We start from the raw sequence: 16,162 nt of genomic DNA, 5'->3' as shown, positions 1-16,162 counted from the left end.
GTGTTAGATAGCTGTCACCCTGTAATTTACCCATACACGGGTTTTAATTGTACATTAATCTTTCCTACATGCCACTCCTCTGCTAGAATCTGTAACAGCTGCACTTTGGGCCATTCTGTTTATTCCCCAACCAAAAATAGCTGATGAATGTAATTGTACAGAGTGTCCCTCCCCTTCTTTTCCAGGATTACCTGCTGTGTGCTGGGGCTGGAGGGAGGCTCCTGTCACCTGCAGGCTGCCTTTAAACACAATATTGGACTGTTTCTCGTGGCCGACATCAATTTCAGAGGAAAGGTCACAAGCAAACAAGCAATCTTCCAATCCCTGGGTGCCCCTGCTCACATCCTTTCTCTCCAGCTCCAGGCTGATGGGTGCTGGAAGCGCGCCTGGGGACCAGTCTCACAAGAGAGGATAACGGAGGGCAACGTGTGGACCTAAGGAATCCACCAGCATGGAGGTTCCAAGGTCACTTGGAGAACCACGAAGGAGAACTATAAATTACAAAGCCCTGGATGGCTGCCAGGGCCCTAGGAAGCTACATTTAGCATATCATTCTCTCGGCAGCAGGAGGAACGCTTAGCTCCCTTTCTGAAGGAATTTGAATGGAATTTGTTACAAGAACATTGTGATTGAAATATCACCAATTGGCTTTTCATGACAACTCAGCAATAGATTGCAATTGTGATGGGTGTGTGTGTGTGTCTGTGTGTGTGTGTGTGTGTGTGTGTGTGTTGGGGGGTAGCTGTTGTGTTCTCCAGCTGGCTGAGGTCCATACAATATTTATGAAATCCAGATGAAGCCCTACACTGGCAATGAGCTGATATCATAACACAGATTTCAAAGACGTCTTGACATTTGCCCAAGATCAAATTTCCCCCTGCGAAAACCCACGAGGCTCTGGGCTGACAGCGGTCTGCACACCACGCACCCCCTCCCCGAAGCAACCTGCTTCTTTGGAGGCTGGGTAATTAACACTGGGCTGGGAGGCACTGGGGGACTGGAGTGGGGCAGAGGAGCTGAGGACCACTGATGTCCACTTTTCCTTTGTGGAAAACATGAGCTGTGGTTTTCGGTGGTGAAAGACAGGAGTTTCGGCAATTTTTATTGTTAAGCACTTTCCGACGAGCAAAATAGAGCTCGGTGATCTCCTTATTTTTTTATTTATTTATTTATTTATTTTTATAATTTAAGCTTTTTTTTTTTTTTTAAGATTTTTTATTTATTTGTGAGAGAGAGAATGAGAGACAGAGAGCATGAGAGGGAGGAGGGTCAGAGGGAGAAGCAGACTCCCTGCTGAGCAGGGAGCCTGATGCGGGACTCGATCCCAGGACCCCAGGATCATGACCTGAGCCGAAGGCAGTTGCTTAACCAACTGAGCCACCCAGGCGCCCGGTGATCTCCTTATTGACAAGGCTCTGACACGTATTTGGACCAAGAGAGACATGCGGTGATCATCCATGACATATCAGCCTGGGAAACAAAAACGAAAGCAGGAGATGTATTTCCTTGGGGCCACAGATCTCATTTAGGTGCAACCTTCGATTGGTTTTAGGAGACCCCGGTAGGAAGAACGTCACCGGCTTTCCCATGGCCTGGGTTACAGGTTATTTCCAATGTGGTCCCTCAGGGCACCCTCCACCCCAAAGGATTGCTACCCGTGGCTTTTGGAGACAAAGACTCCCCACATACCAGTACCCAGAGTGGCAAGATATTGCACAGGAATTATCGTCTGTGATTGGGGCCTGAAGTCCCCGAAGATTGTTTACGAGTAAAAGGCGAGGGCGATTTAGTTAGTTTTTGATAAACACTTCATATTGCACATCCTAAGAGAAGCAGAATACTTGTCAAGCATGCATCTTTATGAGCTGCCCGCCTATAAACCTTGCACGAAAGGTCCGTGCTTAATGTTGGTTTGGCAGTAAATTGGCGCGATGCTCGGGTCTGCGGCATCAAATTAGCATCGACCCATAAAACGCTACTGAATGATTCTTCAAATCTGCCAAGTCTTCAAATCAATTTTGGAGAAAGCGTCAAGGGTTTTTTTTTTTTTTTAACTTTGATAAACCTTTCATATTAGTTATCACAGAAGAGGATAAACCTTTATAATCTGTCTTTCCACCAAAACAAAACAAAACAAAAAAAAAGGTGTTGTTTTTCCCAAACTGCTTTTAGCTCTTCCATTTTGCACACCGCCTCCACACCGCATAAACAATGTGTGTGTCATGGATTCTTTCTTGCCCTATTTTAAAGCCAATGGTATGTGGCTCCCACCGCCCGTGCCCCATGATCCTGCAGTTTGGAGAGAATTTCTACTGGCACCAGGAGGAAGTTCTTGCTCTTGGCCTTTGACATGCAGTCCCAGCTCACCTCCTCCAGGAAGCCTTCCATAACTCACCAATGAACTCTGATCATTGCTCTGTGCCCTTGTGTGTTGGGTAAAAGAGACTATGTTCTCATGGGGGCTCAGTGCACTTCCTTCCCTGAGAACTCCTTTCCTGTGGACCCTCAGGGGTGGGGCTCACACTGAGTGGTCCGTGAGGTGTCATCTCTTTCCTCTGCATCTTTGAGGACCAGCCCAAGCCTCCCTCCTACAGATGCCCCAGCCAGAATCCCTTGTTCTCACTCTTCAACCTCAGAGATCTCAGCCACCCCTAGCCATACCCTGCTGGTGGCATCAGGCTTGTGTGTGAATCAGCCTCTCTCCCCTGGGGGCAAGGGCTGAGTCTCAAAACCAAACAAGAACAGAACCTTGATTTGAACCCAATGGGTCTGACCCAGAGCTCTCACCCCCCAGGCCATGCTGCCTTCCAAGTAAGTATGTCAGACTTGAGAAAGGGGACAAGCCACACCCAAAGAAAGGAGGCTTTATCCGCTTTTGATGAGAACCACTCCTGTGATGGGAAGGAGTGGATGAGGTGGTCATAGACATGGCCCTCCTGCCTTCAGTTGACTCAAGGGTGTGTCATCTGTGAAACAGAGGATGGCACAATGATGGAGTGCCGCATTTGGGGGGCTTTTCACGCTTCTCCAGAGGGACCCAATGACAGAGAAGCCCATCAGAGATAAGGTCACCCAGGGGTTATTCCTAAATGGCCAATACCTGGAGCTCTGGAGGTGAACAGGGCTTTGGGGGCACCAGCACAGAGCCTGGGGCCTAGGACCTAAAGGCCTTGGTCAGAAGCTGGCTCTGGAGATGAGGAGGTCATTTAGAGGGACAGAGTACCAGGACAGGACACCCTCCAAGGCCCAAGAGCCCGACTTCCAGAGACCTCCCCATAGCAGCCGAGGCTACCGACAAATCCCCATCAAGGCAGCTGGGGTGGGAGAGGGCAGAGGTCAATGGGCAGGTCAGTGGGGACTCATGGGGCCCCGCTCTATGCCAGGACTGTTTTAGGTCCTAGGATACAGCAGTGAACAGGATGGACAGGTGCTCATGCTCATGGAAATGTCTGAAGGGAAAGCAAGATGAGCCACAGAGAGACGGATAGATCACAAGGATTTATTCGGTGATTGGAGGCTGGGGCAGGGGCCCAGAACCTGCATCTCTGACAGCTCCTGGGGTGATTCTGAGGCTGGTGGCTGGGTCCCCAGCCTCATCCAGAGAAACACCTGTCTACGGCACCCATTGCACTCCAATGGGCAGATTCAGATCCGCCCTGCAGAGGGAATCACCCACAGACATTTAAGACAAAAATTTAGGAGATGGAAATGAATCTTCAAATTTGATGAATAATGGTGTTAAGTTCAACAAATCCTTAGCAAAATAAATAAATAAATAATAAACTGTATTAGTCATCTGGGAAATAAAATTAAAACTACAGTGTGATATCTCTACATACTCATGGAATGGCTAAAATGAGAACCACTGGCCACACCAAGTGTCGACAAGGGTGTGGAGCAACGGGGACTCTCATCTAACTGGTGTCGGTGCGGGGCGGTTACTACAACCACGTTAGAAAACCGACAGCCCCCACACAGGTCAACCTATGCGCATCCTGAGACCGAGCAATTCTCTTCTTGGCAGACGTTCGTTAAAACGTGCACCTGTGTGCAAGAGACATGTGCGGGGAAGTCCACAGCAGCACTCTTCATCACAACCCTAAACTCTGAGCAACCCCAGTGTCGGTCAGCTGGAGAATGGAGACATAAACTGGGGTATATTCGCACAATGGCATCCCATACAGTCGCAAGAAAGAACCAATAATGTGGGTGAATCTCACACACGTGATGGAAAGCCAGACCCCAAAGTGTACAGACTCTTGATTCCACTTACATCAAGTTTTTAAAACAAGGATAACCCATGAGTGCCATTCCAAGGGAGGACAGCAGTTACCCGCGGTAGAGGGGAAGGGCCTGGAAGGGGACCCAGGGACCTCTGGGACACTGCTCTGGTGCTTGGTGTGTTTGGACATAGGTGTGTTTGGCTTGCGGATTCTCACAGCATGGTGCGCACGACCTCAGTATGCATACTCTGCTTGGAGTAAAAAGTTTTCAAATGGACTGAATGCAGGATGGGGAGGAGGCGTGGATGGGAGCCTGCCTAGAAAGGACAAGACTCAAGGGGGCACAAGCCAGTGGGGCCACATGCCCCCTAAGCCTTTGTCACGTTACCAGGCAGGCCCCAATCAGCATGCTTCCTTGCACCTGAGATAGAAAGGGACTAACAGACCACACACAGGAGATAAGAAGAAGAATAATATGGCCACTATGACGTGGATTCTACTTGTCATCCCCATTTTACAGATGAGGAAACTGAGCCTCTAGCCCACATGGTGACCAAGTGGTGAAGCTGGGATTTGAACCCAGGCGGTCTGACCCCGGTGCTGGCTTCATTCAGAACTGGGGGCTGGCTGCACGGAGCAGGCCGAGGGGTGGAGCTGGTGGCCCTGGCTGTCCCTTGACACTTGAATTCACGGTAGAGGGACTGAGAAGAGATAAATAAGAGGCCTAGATCATGCCTTCACAGGGATGAACGGACAGTAAGTTAATGTGCAGATGAGACCAACCCTTGGGAAGTGACATAACATCAGGGAACAAAGACGCCCAAAATCTAAACAGGAGATGGCAAGACAGACCCAACCCGAGTCAGCCGCACCTACAGGACGTCTGTGAGAGAGAGGCACATGTGTGGCCGCGGTGCGGGACAGCGACGAGGCAGCACAACGGGGGAGGGGACATCCAGGGGAGATCCCGATGCATCACCAGGCCCCACATCCACACCGCTCCCGGGCCCGGCACCAGCCTCTGCGGAAGAGGTTGGAGTCAGATGTGGGAAAGCGGAGGGAGCCGAGAAGAAAAGCTCCTTGGACGTAGCATTCAAATCAGACCCAGACGTGTATAAGGGAAGGGGTTAAAAAGAGGATTCCTGGTGAAGGAGCAGAAGGAGCCAAAACAGGCTGGCTGCACCCCCCTCCTGCTCAACCAGGAGAGACGGAGTGCCTGCTTTGAGCACTGGCTCAAACACTGTAGACAGATAGTGTGCATAATGCAGTGACTTGACCAGTGTAGACAGACTGCCGGAACTGTGTGCTGAGCTCAGCCCGTATAAACACACTGTCTGCATCACGAACTGGGCTCAACTAGTACAGCTGGATTGCCCTGCACAGCGGGCTCAGCCCCCTCAGCTGTGGGAGCCAGGGCCCGATGGACAGGGTCCATGGCCTCGGGGGAAGGGTTGGGGGGCCCAGGCACAGGGACCGTGCCCAAAGCCACGGAGACTTCTGAGGGCTCTGAACCTCGTATAAGTCCCGCAGGGAGTGGGGCTGGCCCAGACTGAATGGAAAGTCCCAGTGCTCCCACCCTAGACTCAGCCGGTATAGACAGACCACCTGCACCAGGCACTGGCTCCGCTGGTGTAGACAGGTGCCTGCATCACACCCTGGTTCCCGTGGTGTAGACACACTGCGAAGTTTAGCTGACTGTGCCGGCCAGCAGCCATCACCAAGTCCCTTCTCCCGAGCTCATCATGGCCCAGACAGCCAGAGCGAGCGCTATTTGCTCTATGCCCTGAGACCTGCTCGTAGATTCACTCGGCCTCCTCTGGGGCCAGCAGGCGGCTCTACACACAGAAGGACTACGGTCACTATTTGCTGGGTGCCGGGGGTGCTCCCCTCAAGAGCATAGGAAGCGAAGCCCCCGCATCTCAGGGCTGGAGGGTCTCCGTGCTCACAGGCTTGGGCAGATGGGTCTTGTCCAGGGAGATGAGTCAGCCCCCAAGAAGAGGCAGCCTTGAGCGGGGGGATGACTAGTCGGCCAAGCGTGAGTCAGTCTGGACTAGGGGCTGCTGGTAGAGGGCTCCCCTGTGTCACCTTCCCACCAGTGAGCACCTGGGCGCCTCGTGTGGTGGTCTACGGTGGCGAGGCAGCCGCCAGGGTACAAAGGAGGGCCAGTGTGGTGAGGCCGCCCTCCACGCGAGGGGTCCAAGCGCTGGAGGAATCAGCTCCCAAAACACCTGGGGCCAGAGGAGTAATCTCTACCTCCTAGCATCCTCTCCTTGGCTCTCATCCCTCCTATCCCCGAGTCTGGCCCAGCCGGGAAGGAGCTGGCTCAGGCCCAGGCAGAGTGAGGACAAGGTGACAGCGACCTGGGCTGTTGCTTGCAGCTCAGCGGCCGCTCGGCTCAGGGCCCACAGCCAGCAGTGTGGGCACAACGGAAAGCGGGGTGACTCATAGACCCGCTCCCCCTACCCCAGCTCTGCAAGACAGAGCTGGGTGGACCAAGTTGATTGTGGGGATGCTGAGCCAAGCTGCACACAGCCACAGGGAACTCGCTGACATCCGAGGGAGTTGGGGAGCTGTGAGCCTGGGGCAGAGCCCCCAGCCGAGGGCAGGAGCAGGTCCACAGTGGCTCCCACGGGAAGGAGAGGAGGAGAGAGGGCTGGAGTGAGGGAAGGGCACGGGAGGGGAGTCCTTCCCAGTGCCGGCCAGCTGCCAGGTCAGGTACAAGTAGGTGGCAGGTAAAGGACCTACCAGGGCCCCATGAAGCTAAGCAGGTGACACACAGGCCAAGGCCACCTCTGGCCAGCAGCCCTGCGGGCAATCAACTCTAGAGGAGAGTGGGCATCAGAGCTGCCTGTCCTCACCGGAGAGCATGGGACGCTGGACTGTCACTTACTGAGTCTCACTCCGTGCTGGGGGGAAGGTAGCAGAAAGCCTAAGAGCTTAGAGGAAAGCTAGAAGGTGCACCATGTGGGCAGGGCCACGGAGGCGGCTGCCTGAGCCCCAGCCCTGGAGCACATGACCCGACCAGAGGGGACAGGAGTCTGGAACTCCTGGTCTCGGGGTGGGGGTGGGGAGGTTGCCTCAGGGAACTGACAGCTCCCAGTGGCGCTCCAGAAGTCGGGGTCCCAACGGCACTCCCTACCTCCCTACCCACACTAAATCCAGCACCAGGCCCCTGCAGAATCCCGGCAGATTCCCATCGGCCTGCTCCTCTTTTTAGGACCCGGGTCACCTTCCTGCAGGATTACTGCAGCTCCTTCCTCACTGGGCTCCCTCCAGTACAGCAGCTGGGAGGGTCAAGTCCCAAGTTTCTCCCTGGCCTTCAAGGCCCTACATGGCCAGGGCTCTGGCTGTGTCTCCAAATGCATCAACCCCTCCACTCTGCTGGCCACGTGGGCCCTTCCACACTCCCTCTCACTCCTGTGCACGCAGTGCCAGGCAAGCTCTCTCCCTCCCTCTGGCCGCACCCCTCCTTGCTTCTTAGTTCCAGGTTTCTTCCTTCAGACCTCCGCTGAAGTGTCACCTCCTCCGGGAGGTCCTCCTGACCCTCAAGCCCAGGTCAGGTTACACTATGATGCATCTCCGAAGCACCCAGATGTTTCCTTTATATGCTTATCACAGCCTAGGAACACACATGTACCGGTTATTTGTTTAGTAACGGCGGAGGCGTCTGGCAGAGCATCAATCAGTGAGTGATGAATCAGTGATGAGGGAACGGCTGTCCACCAGGGGTAGGGGCCACTCTTAGTTTTGTTTACTTTCTGTCCCCGGAGCTGGCCCAGAGACAGACACCTACTACCTGCTCCACAAGCATTCACTGATGGAGAATGAAGGACAGCCACAACCGGTCAGACAATGGGAATGTGGGATGGAGTCCTCTGGCTCCAGGTTTCAATGCTGACAACTCCCATTTACTTCAAATAACTTGCTCACCAGGGCCACCTCTGGCCAAGGCTTGGCAGAGACAGGGAGCCTTGCCCTTGGTCCCCAGGAGCAAAAAGCCCTGATTTCCCAGAAAGGGATGGCCCACCTTCAAGCTGGGGAGCAGGGATGGGGAGACCCTGCCCCTTGCCTGCACGCAGACACTCTCTGACTTCCTGGCTTTCGAGGTGGAATCAGAGTTGCTTCTTGCTGTCACCCCCCTGGACGCAGGCTCCCCCACTCTGCTGGTGGCCGAGGCTGTATTTGGGCCAGCAGGTGCGTGCTAGAGCTCCAGATCACAAATGACAGGTAGCTTTATACCGGGTAAAAGTCACAACTTTTTCCCACCACCAATTTGTAAGTCTCATCCTCTGCCGCAGTGATTTACCGACCACGGGGTCACACACCTTCCGGCTGGGAAGAAATGAGATGGCATCTCCCGTGTCCTCTGCCACCTGAGTTAATGCAGCCCTGTCCCCCGGCTGTTTGAACCCAGGGGTTCCCTCTGCCTTGGGGCAGCCTTTTCCCAGGAGGGAGGGAACACAGCTGCTCTGGAGTCAGACTAGTCCTGGCTCTGACTCCAAAGACAGTGCCAGGGAGCCTACTGTCCCCATGCTGTCACCACACAGGCTGCCCACTCCCAGCAAACTTCCTGAGGCTCCAGGACACCATCTCCCGCATTCACATCCAGACAACCATCCTCAATTTTTTTTTTTAATTTCTCAGGGTCCCACAGGAGGGTCACAATGATCTTGTTGGCCCAGCACTCCATAAATCTCCTGTTTCTAACTCATCACCTTCTGATTAGCTGAAAGGCCGGGCCCTTGTTTCACACAGTGTGTACTAGCTCTAGCAATGGCCACAGCTGTTCATGAACGCACTGCCATACCCTTGGTCCACTTTCCTGCCCACGGGCTCCCTCCCTGCTCCACATTTTCTCCAATGTGGCTGCCACACCCACCGGGGAGAATCAGGGAGGTGCAGCAGGGACAGCTGAGACAGACATCTCCCACTTCAAGCCAGGCAGCAGTCCAGAGAAAGGGGCCCCGTACCTCCCACCAGCCTGCACAAGACTCCAGCACCCACCACAGGTGCCTCCAACCAGATGCATCAGCAAATCACGGTAAGAGCTTTCAGCGCCCATCACCTCGATCAGCAAAACCACAAAAAGCCTATCAGGTCGCCACTGGCACAAACTCTGAGTGAAGAGCAGAGAAGTAGTCTGCCAGGGTGTTTCCAATCAGGAGACTCTGACTGCCCACCTTCCAAGTGAATCCCAGGCAAATTCCCCCAAGGAGCTCACCAGCACGCTTTCCCAACGACCATTCGGCAAAAAAGTAGCCACCGAACTTTCCCAGACTTATTAGCTTACATAAACAGACATTTGAATAAATGTTTAAAAAATGAAATTCCCTTGATACTCCATAATCAGTAAATGTTCATTATGGAAACACAGCAGATATGCATGAAATTTCCCAAGTGGTATTCTGGCTACGAGATTACAAAGGCATCTCAGACAGCAGGCTGAGTTACAAAGCCTCCTCTTCCGGTCACAATCCGGCGAAGATTTGCCAATCCCAGGAGGTCAGACAAGCCTGCTCCTCTCCCAGCCGGAGCCAGTGAAAATCAGCCCATGCTCCTTTTGCCTGCTCAGGCATTTTATAAATGAGCCCCCACGTCAGCTGATTGATGTCTCTCTATAAATAATTAATCCTTGACCTTGTTTTAAGAAAGCCTTGACTTTTTAATTTGGGGTCTTTTTAAAAATCAATACCAAGGGAACATAATTCACTCTGTGGAGTTTGATTCCAAGTAAATAAATAAATAAGCCATGCCATTGGTGTGTCTCAGGGTGAATGGGCTAGGCGACGGGATGGGGTCTGACTCTGGGGTTGTGTTCAAATGCTATTAAATTATTGATCATCCTAAGAGACTCAACCTCTTCAGGGTCTGCATTTTATTCCTCCTGTGGGTCATTTCACAGAGCCAAGTCTGATGAGGGCTCCACTCCCCTCAAGGGCTCCTCCGCCCTTGTCCTTCCATATGTGGTGGGCTGCCTGGATTTTAAAAGGGTCTCCTACAGGAAGCAGAAGGTCACCTCTTCCTGCAGCCTGTCAGCCTTGCCTTTGGGACAGGGACAGAGGGTGGGCAGAAGAGGCCATACAGGTGGGAAATTTTAAAGAGGGTTCTGCCACTCTGATCCAGAGGCCGCCCAGTTCTAGGGCAGGACTTGAGAAAAGTTCCCCACCCACAGGCAAGGGTCAAGGTGAACTCGGATGTGAGAGGTTACCCAAAAAAGTGAGCTTGGTAGTGCAGCGTGGAAGCATCCCAGAAATGAGGAAGGGGCCAGTCTGTCCCTTACCCCTCTGCCAACTCCTCTCCCACCATGCACCCCACAGGGGCTATGGTCCGTTCACTCAACCGCCTCCCGCTCTGGCTCTGCTGCGGGGCCAGACACCGACCGCCCTGCCGCCCAGTCTCCCTAGCATAGCCAATCACTGCGCAGGGTCCAACAGGGAGGCGCCCCAAGGACCCGAGACCCACCGGATCCGGGAGACAGCTTAAGACAGGAAGCCCCGGGAACGTCCCCTACTTCTCGGTTAGAGTAACCCCGCAGCGAGTGCTCACAGCCGAGGGAGTTGAGCGGCTGCCGCGCCAGCTCCGGGTCGGGGGTTACGCGGGGCATGGGGACCAGATGTAGGGCGAAAGTTAGGGCGGCAAGAGTCCTGCGCCTGGAAAGGGAGAGGGGACCCTCCGAATCAAGCGCCAACACTGGCACTACCAAAACCCGCCAACGCACCTTCGCCTGGCTGCGCCGGCCTCTGGCGAGGTCAGAGCTAGCGTGCAAAACTGGAAGCTAGCAGCTGGAGTTGCAGCCGCCGCCAGAGCTCGGCTGGGTCCCGCGGCGAAGCAGCTCCGCCCACCCGAGCAGCCCCGGGCTCGGACTCCCGCGCTCCCGGACACTCGCACGCACACACCTTTACGCATCACTGACGCACACACACTCGCCTCAAGTACAAAACAGGCCAGTGCCCTGGAGAGTGGCGGGGTGGGGACGCGCGCGATGGAGCGCGGGGGCACCTTCCGCCGCTCGCTGGGAAGCCCTGGCAGCTCCGAACTCCTCCCCCGCCCCCGCCCGCCACAGCCCGCCCCCGAGTCCCAGACTGGAGCGCGCGGGAAAGCCCCGGGCGCCCCGGGCGCTCCAGCCCGGCCCTCTCCGCAGCCAACGCTGCCTCCCCGCGCCCGGCACCCAGGGCTGGGAAGAGGAGCACAGCATCCGCGGGGACCGAGGGAGCCCGAGGGGCGGCAGTGCACAGACGCGCGGCGGCAAGTGAAAGCCATGGAGCAAAAGTCTAATTAAAGTTCCCGCTACTGGAGCCGGTCCCCAATGCGCGGCCGGACCGGAACCCCGCGCGCCCTATCTCCGCCTTCGGCTTCGAACGCTTAACCGTGCAGGTTCTCGGCGCCGGGACGCAGTGCAGTCCCGAGTCCTCCCGGGACCCCTCGGGGCGCCCTTCCCGGCCGGGAGCCGGCACAGGGCGGGGACAGGGCTGGGGCGGGGGCGCAGCGCACTTACCTGGCGCAGCCGGCGCTCGCGGGGCCGCGGGCGCCTCCAGCCCGGGCTCGGTCCTCCACGGCGAATCCTCGGCTCCCGGGGGCCGCGCGGCAGGGACGACCTCCGCCTCAGCTCGGGCCCGGGGCCTCCTCCCGCTCCGAGCGGAGACCGGTGCGGTGGGTGAGGCCAACGGCGCGGGCCGGCGGCCGGAGCGCGCAGGAGAGGGAGGGGGAGAGGGTGCGGTGGCGTGTTCTTCCTCGGCCCCGAGCCCGGGTCCGTCCCCCGCCTCCCACCTCCAGCCTCCCGCCGCCGCCACCTTCTCCTCTCCCCACAGCACTGCCAGATCCGGCTAGAGCGCCGGGAAGGCTCCCAGAGAAGTGAGAGCGGAGCCTCCGGCAAGGCTGGAAATAACGCCGCGCCCGCCCGGCGCCCCGCCCCCGGCCTGGGCCCCGCCCCGCGGTGGCGGTGGCAGTGGCGGTGGTGGCGGGGGCCGGGCCGGGAGGGGATCACTCCCGCGATCCGCCGGTCCCTCCTGGGAGCTCGCGGGCGCCGCGCCCACGCGCGCTCTGCGGCTCCCGCGGCCGGCCCCACGGGCCGCGCGCTTCGAAGGAGCCGCCGCTGGGCGCGGTCCAACGGCCGCGGGGGTAGGGGCGGTGGTGTTGGGGGCCGCGCCCGTCTCCCGGGTTCCCTGAGAGCCGGCCTCACGGCTGCCACTTGGCTCCAGAGCGTGGCCGCAGTGCTGCCACTGCCTCGGTGGGTCGCACGCCGGCGCCGACCTGGGAAAATGACTAGGCGTCACCGGAGCGGGCCGTGACCACAGCTGGGCAGGGGCGCGCGCTCAGGACCCGACGCTGCGGGGGCGCGGGGCTGGGGAAACGCAGAGGCTTGGTCCGTAGCAGCATTGAGGGATCCCTGAGCTACAGCCTCAGTGGAGTTTGGTCAAGGTCTTGGGCGGCCTTGGTCCCAGGTGTCTGCACCCATCCCCAAATTCCTGGGGCTCTGGATTCTGCTGAAAGGACCCATGACCCAGGCTTTTCCTTGAGGGCTACCTCCTAGAAGTGCTTGTTGGGTCACGTCCTGAGATCTTGGGGGGGGCGGGGTTCGCGAACCAGGTCAGCCTGGGTCAGCCGACTCCTCCCTATACACACCCTCAACAACACAGAGCCACAGCCACGGAGCACCGGGACAGAGCCGGGATGGGAAGGGGGGGAGGGAGATCTGACTCCAGTCCTGTTGTTCCTGAGAAGACGCAGCCCCCACCTGCAGGGGGAAGCAGGTGCTGGGAAGGAAGGCCGGCTGGCTTCTCACCGGAACTTGATGAAGCTGTAAATGAGTCACCCCTTAATCTTGAGGGGACCCCAGTATTTTCAAAAACCTGCCGAGAAATCTTTAGTAAAAGAAAGGATGTTCACCCTCCTCTCATTTTATCTGCTGTTTGGTTGGCCTGACGACTCCACCCTGCTAATTCGGAGTGTAAGATGGAGAGGTGGGGAGTGAGGTGAACTCATGGCCTTCGATTGACCAGGGAGGGGATGGCCAGGGGCAGCCCTGGCAGGGAGCAGAGCCGCTCCTGAGGAAGGCCAGGGAGTCCCCAACAGTAGAGCTCCAGAAGGCCTAGGAGGCACCCAGACTGAATGCTTCAGGTGAGCTCAGCACAAAGAGAGAACAGCAAAGGTGAGAAGACAAACTTTAGCAGACCAGCGCTATCATGATTTTCCTTAATTCTTGCAACATCAAAGTAGGCTCTATTATTTCCATTTTCCAGTTGAGGAAATCAAGGTACAAGGATGCCACCAGGTTGCTGGAGTCCACACATCCGGAGGATGGCAGAGCCAGGATTGAGCTGCTGATTCTAAAATGGAGTAGGTTCAGTGGGGTTTCCTCTCCAAGATCCCGAGTTCAGAGACTGTTCCAGACCCAGGCCTAGCTGGGTTCCACTGGCTCTGTGTTACTTGTGTTTGTATATGGGGGGGAGTATGTATGGGGCTGAAATCGCCCTACTCCTCCTCAATCAGGTGCAGATCGGATGAACAGAATATCAGGGACAAGGACACAAATGTCAGGAGAGACAGGGCAGTGGCATCCTTATCCAGCCCATGACCAAAAGCTAGCAGAGCAGAGCAGGATGAAAGATGGTGAACAAAGGCGAGGTTGGGGGGTGGTGGTGAAGTGAGCAGAAAGCTACTTGCCTGGTGAGCCCAGAGAGCACTGACCCTGTACCTCCCCTCCCCTCCCCTGCCTTGTCCCCACACCTCCAGCGTCTCTCACCACCCAGGGTCCTGGCCATGAGTTGGCTGGGCACCTGCCAAAGAAAGCTGGTGGTCCAGGGAACCTCTTCAGTACTAGGCACGCTCCTGCAAGAGAATACACACACACTCAGCAGGCAGTGCGGAGGGAATGGGGAGAGGAGCTCCCATCCCCTGAGCCCAGCCTTACACCCAGGAGGAGGCTCTGAACCACAAGTGCATCCACTGGATAAGTCCACACAAGCTCTACTTCCACGGGACTGATCTACACAGGCTTTATGAGAACCAAGCTAGCAGCAAGTGGGGCCGGTGAGGTATGGCGTGCAGCTGTGTGCAGTGATCCTCCCGGGAAGGACCGTTTTTCCATTAGCGTTTCCAACTGTACTTATTAGCACTTATTTGCATCTAATATTCAGGCAGGCATTGCTAGGCATCAACAATGCTGCATTCCTTTGACATCCGCGAGATTTTCAATTTTTTCACTCAGACTTCCTTCTTGTTCGGAGAGGCCCTCGGGGAAATCCCCAAAGCGGGCTCCAGGCCCCTGGCACCAACATGCACTGGGTTTTCCTCCTCGGGATTTGCCAAGGGCTGCGTGCCCTTTTTTGAAAGTCAGGCTCGGCCTCTGCAGCAAGAGAGGCAGAGAAACGCTGCAAATTCCCGGCATGAAGCCCTGTGTCCTCACTTGCAGTTTTTGATATGTGTTTCTCCGCTGAAAGATGAGTGGCAAACTTCTCCCTTTGCATCCCAACGAAGGTACAAGGACATTTGCATTAGATCACACCAGGAGTCCACGACCCATGCCCCAGAAGAGGTCACGGAGGTTCAGAAGCCACTCTATTTGCTGCCAAAGAGGCGGGAGGAGGGGGCCAGGCCAGGTTTGGGGGAGGGTGGCAGGCAAACCACCCCCCTCCCCGGGCTCTGGGTCCCCGGAGCATCCCCTGGAGTGCAGATTCTCGCCTACCTTTGGGTAGGGAGCTGAAGGCAGCACAGTGGGGGAAGGACCTTGTGTTCCATGAAGGGCACGTAAGCCCCTGTGGTAACACTGCATCCTGAGTCTTCAACTTTCCATTCTGCGAGAAGAACCAGAGCGCTTTTCCGGGGAGGAGAGGGAAGCCATCTGGAGTGGTAGGTCCAGGAACACCAGCATCCCATGGGAGAGAGAAGAGAATGATGGCATAGACCAGGGGGTGGGTTTCAGCTCTCCCAGGCACGGGCTGGGTGGCCTCGAGCAGGTCTGCTAGCAATCCCAGCCTGTTTCCTTATTTGGGAAACAGACTCCACCTGCTTCTGGTGGCCAGGATGCGCAGATGAGGTGAGGGAAGGGTGTGAAGACATTTTGGAAAGCGGGGTGGCGAGGCTGGCCTGCTCTGCGTCACTCAGATTAGCCACCTCAGGACCTGGGTGTCAAGCAGCTGGCCCTGTGCTGGCCTCTGAAATATTGTGACCACAGGGTTTCCCAGAGTTAGTTCCCCACGCTGTGACAGGCTGAGCACAGCGTTGTCCGGATGGGAGTCCCTTTTCCAGGAACATAGCTGCCTTCCCCAGCTGCCTCTGCCGTGACCTTCAGTGTGGGACCATGGCCAAGCCTTTCCTCCCCATTTGAACAGTAAGGGGAGGGTAGCCCAGGCTCTTGAGACCCCCACCGGGCTTGTGCTGTAATGCCACAATTCCTAAAAATTCCTCACCTAGAGAGGAGGCCCAGGGAGTCTCCCTTGGCCACCTGGGACCATGTTGGATGAATGTCCCTTCCCTGCCCCTTTTCCTCCACTCCCCATGACCCTTCTCCTTTTCTGTCACCCCTTGGGTTTTGGAGAAGCTGGAGGGAATGGGTCCCTTTGTTCCCTTCTTTGTTGAGTCACCTGCAATCTCCTGATGCCATCATGCCTGGGGGAGAGCCCTCTACACTAGCAATGCTGCTGGGCTTCCGGGCAAGCCCACGTCCCCCATGCCTGTTGCAAATTCTGAAGTTCCACCATCATAAAAATACTTCCTTTCTGAGGCAGGCTAAGATGACGCCAGTGTCCATCCTTAACATGAACGAGGGTTGGTGAACAGATAGGGTTTCTGAGTAGCACGTAATAAAAACTGTGGCTAACTTGAGCAAAAAGGGAGGACTCCTGGAAAGGACACTGGAGGCGTCTCACAGAGCAAGGCGGGGAGCCGGGCATCCAGGAGGGAGGATGGCAGCACTCAGGGTGGGGGGCTAGAGGACCTCT

The 16,162-nt window shown here is 56.2% G+C and overlaps 1 protein-coding gene across 1 annotated transcript in view; it reads right to left on the bottom strand.

The window, feature by feature from the left end:
* CHST8 (carbohydrate sulfotransferase 8) overlaps positions 1–12,111 on the bottom strand; it is a 129,593-nt gene extending 117,482 nt beyond the window's left edge. The window contains exon 1 of the mRNA XM_036118502.2: positions 11,719–12,111. The gene's annotated coding sequence lies outside the window, so the exon portion shown is untranslated. The remainder of the gene's footprint in view (positions 1–11,718) is intronic.
* Positions 12,112–16,162: the final 4,051 nt, after the last annotated feature.

Source organism: Halichoerus grypus, chromosome 15 (genome assembly GCF_964656455.1).
Source record: "Halichoerus grypus chromosome 15, mHalGry1.hap1.1, whole genome shotgun sequence".
Taxonomy (NCBI): Eukaryota; Metazoa; Chordata; class Mammalia; order Carnivora; family Phocidae; genus Halichoerus; species Halichoerus grypus.
The sequence above is the reverse complement of the archived record's forward strand: the minus strand, read 5'-3'. Positions and strand labels throughout refer to the sequence as shown.